Genomic DNA, 4,427 nt, shown 5'->3' with positions numbered 1-4,427 from the left:
ATATAGTCAATTTGTCAGGCCTCACCATATCAAAAACCTAGCCACGGCCCTCTGTTCCAAGGATACTACTCGTGTGGCTTGTTTGATTGCAGCACATGCTTCACATTCATGAGTGACCTGTGTGATGGCATCCATGGTCAGGTTCACCCCTCGATCACAAGCCCATCTGTATGTTGCATCCCCTCTACACGTCATGCAACCAGCGCTACATGGCGAATGCCGTATGGGGATGGCTACAGCAGTGGAAGAAGACCAATTGGCAGCACAGGGTAAACCCACCATGCAGATGCTCACATGCCCAAAAGCAGCACCACTGAAGAACATTGAAACAATGAACAGGTAGACAAGGCTGTCAAAATTCAAGAAGCTCAGGTGGACCTGGACTGGGAGTGTAAGGGTGAGCTATTGGTAGCTCAATGGGCCCATGAAATACTGGGACATCTAGGGAGTGATGCAAATACATGACATACCTTTAGAGTGATGTTTTCTACCTGAGCAGTGATGTCCTGCCACAATGCAGCAGCCCAGATGGGTTTACCCCTGTGCTGCTAGTTGGTCTTCTTCCACTGCTGTAGCCACCCACATAGGACATTAGCCACCATCCAGGAGTCAGTATAGACATAGAATACTGGCCACTTTTCTCGTTCAGCAATCTCTAGGGCTCATTGGATGGCTTTCACTTCTGCAAATTCACTTGACTCACCTTCTCCTTCAGTGGCTTCAACAACTTGACAAACTTCTCCTTGTTTTTTTCTTCCCCAAATACTTAATATCTCCCTTGCCCGAGATACAATCACCTTTGTTGATAATGTCACATAGGCCAGTTTCCTGGAACCACTCCCATAAGAAAGCTGTAAGCAGGGAGGGGGGTGTAAGTAAACTACTGTCTGTTTTGTGAAAATAATGGTGTCATGCAATTTCCCAGGGAGACTCCAAAAACATTAGTATCAGCACAGTTTATGCTAATATTCTGAAGTTTTCAATTAATTTTTATAAAGGTTAAGAGTATAAATTCTTTCAAAATACATAGGTTTTTTTCCATTTCTTTGTGAAACAAAGACCCCAACTCTTCACAACTTTGAGGTGGATATTACATGATCAAAGCTCCTCACAGACAACCAAAAGGATTTTCAGCTCAGAAAAGCCGTTATGTATGGAAAAATAAATAGATAACTAATATTTGAATAAAGAAAACTTAAAGTACAAGAAGAACGGTTATGAAGAAATGCACAAACCTCTTATTTCACACCCTAAGAACAAGCATTTTACTTTCCAAACTTACTTTTATCCAAATTGCAGAGTTTGAATTACAACAGTCCCTGACTAGTAGTCCCCTCTGGTCACAGGAAGCTCCTTCTTCGCCTATGAAATCTGACAGTCTGTAGTCTGCTCTTTGCTTCAGCCTCCCAGCTCTCTACAGTCTTTGAAACTTTTTGTCTAGGCAGGCTCCGTTGTTTCCCAGGGCAAGGATGATCTCCCTTTTCCTTGAAGAGGGTGTACCTGATCCAGTCACCTGAAGAAAAATAAGGCAACTGTGAATTACAGTGGATAAAATAAATGCTGCACTTCAGTATATGAAATGGATCTGAAAAACTATGCCCAGTAGAAATACAATGGTAATACAAGATTCAAGCGCAATAGTTCAAGCAAATCCTGAAAAATTAGTAAACTATATTAGCATTATTTCTACTTCTTTGGACCTTCAGTGTAGTCTAGTAGATGTAGCAATTAAAATATGTAAACTCTTTGTGTACTATGTTCACAATACTTTTTTTCTTTTTATCTTCAGTAAATTTATTTAAGGCCTAATTTGGATCTAAGACATCTATACAGCTTATGAATGATTTAACAATCAGTTTAAAAAACTGGACCTTCAGTTTAACTGACACACTTAATATTTTTATTTGCACTTTTTTTTTTTTTTTTTTTTGGACTCTATTAGTCCACTTAAGAAGGTTATGTAAAGCAGAACAAAAAATAGGGAACTGACATATGTTATGAGGTTTCTGATCCTCACACCAAAATACAAAATGGCAGTATAAATCTAACAAAAAATATGTGAACTGTTAATAAGTCTTACATAATTTATTACCTAGTGGTGATCCTGGCAGTCATTGTTCATGGTGGAAAACTGATGATCTTACTGAATTATATAAGCTGAAGCTTTGGTTAACACAGTAAAACAGTAATTCAGGAGAAATGTTGTTTGCACTTGTCTTGCTTCTGTCAAGTAAACTGTACAGCACTTTTGGATGCACCCTGTGTTCTGAGGACAAGGCAGAGAGAACAGTTGACACTACAATGAAACAAGTATATGGAAAGGAAGCACAGACGCATAAAAAGTCCTCAAAACCAGAAGATAAAATATGGTGGATTAAAGTTTTGCTACTGGATTACTGGTGACAGTAACAAAAATTGAATGTAGTGAATTCATCTGAATGCAGCTAATACATCTTAACTCTATCGTATACCATAGTATTAGTTAATTATGCTTATCATATGTTTAATTGTGGTTTACCTTGCCCACCTGCCAGATGCCCAGCCAGCCACTTGCTCACTCCCCCTCCTCAACAGGATAAGGGGAGAAAATAAGACGGAAAATCTCATGGGTCGAGATAAAGACAGGGAGATCATTTACTGATTACCATAATGGGCAAAACAGACTAAACTTGAGGAAAGTTAATTTATTGTCAGTTAAAACAGATTTGGATGGTGATAAACAAAGAAAAAGCTAAAACAGCTTTCCCACCCCCCCCCTTCTTTCAGGCTCAACTTCACTCCTTCATCCCCAACTCCTCTACCTCCTCCCCCCTCAACCAACAGAGGGACATGGGGAATGGGGGGTTGTGATCAGCCCATAACAGGTCCTCTCTGCCACTCCTTCCTCCTCAAACTTTTCCCCTGCTTCAGCACGGGTCCTTCCTATGGGCTACAGTCCTTCAGGATAAACCTGCTCCAGTGTAGGGTCTCCACAAGGTGCTGTTCCTTCAGGAAATATCCACCTGCTCCACCCTGCTCTTTACCCAGGTTGCAGGGAAATACATGCTTCACCATGGTCTCCTCCAGGGATTGCAGGGGAATCTCTGCTCCTGCTCGGGCACCTGAAGTACGTCCTCCCCCTCTTCCTTCTCTCTCCTTGGTGCCAACAGGGCTGTTTCTCACAGTTTCCCCCTCCTCTGTCTGTCCAGCTTGGGTGACGGGTTCAACTTTGGACAGCAGTGTGTCCATTGGAGCTGGCTGGAACCAGCTGTGTTCAGCATGGGGAAGCCCCTGGCCTGTTCTCACAGGGACCACCCCTGCAGACCCTTGCTGCCAACACCTTGCCACATAAACCCAATGCAAACTGTAATGAGCAAATAACAAGAACTTGGGGGGAAGTGGCATCACCCTAATTCTGAACCTGCAAAGCTGGGTCCTCAGGCCTTTCCTAGTCTAAGTGTTATATCACTACTGCTGATGGCCAAAGTAGCTGAAGTGCATGCAAACCTATCGGATCTCTCACATTATGAAACTAAAAATATTTGAATTTTTTCTTGTTCTTTTCTTACAAATCTTTTTGGATCTCAAGGATCTGTATCATCATGGTCAGTCTGGCTCCATGACCCTGTGTCAATCACAGCTTGTCAAGATATTCTGTAGTTCCCTGGGCAGTTGTGAGGGATTGTGAACTGGAGAAGAAAATTTTCTAATCCATTACAACCATGAAGCTTAATCTTTAACAACTGTAATCTCAACAAAACCAAACTAAAAGGCAGACTTTTTTTTGGGGGGGGCACCTTCCTATCATGTGGCCAGACATGTGCTTATTGTCTCAGTCAGAGACTGGGACCTTGTACATATGACTGGGGGGGTTAACCAAATGTTAATACCTGAAATTATATCCTTATTTTATTCCCTCAGTGATTAGAACTTCATTTTGTTTTCATAAACCAAAACTGTAGGCTGAAGAAAATGGTAGATGGTGTATTTGTGTGTTTGCTCCCAGGAAATTCCACTTATTTATGTATACTTTGTTAAGAAGCTGTTCCAGCTTGCAGGTTCTTAGAGGTTTGTATGCATCCCTACTACCAGAAAAGTCCAGGACTAAGTCTTGCTGATCTGCCAGAGAAAATCTAAAGGTGAGGAAAGAAGATATAGGTAAATCTTCAGTCTTTCTCCTGAATACAGAACTGTCTTAATGTGCCTTATTCAACTTTTTCTCTCCCACAAACACGAAGGGTGAGTGGGGGGGGTCTGAACCTGTAGCTTGTATGGCTTCATTTTTCTTCAGTAGAAAAATTTACTTAGTGCAATAGAATTAGATGCAAGTATCTTAGAAGTAAGTCAATATAGTTTTAATCATACCTAAAGCAGATTGCAAATTAAATTAACTGTCAGAAAGATTATTGCATTTTGCATGGCATTTTTCCTTTCCCTTATTAGAACAG

Source organism: Pygoscelis adeliae, unplaced genomic scaffold (genome assembly GCF_000699105.1).
Source record: "Pygoscelis adeliae isolate BGI_AS28 unplaced genomic scaffold, ASM69910v1 Scaffold14, whole genome shotgun sequence".
Lineage (NCBI taxonomy): Eukaryota > Metazoa > Chordata > Aves > Sphenisciformes > Spheniscidae > Pygoscelis > Pygoscelis adeliae.
The sequence above is the reverse complement of the archived record's forward strand: the minus strand, read 5'-3'. Positions refer to the sequence as shown.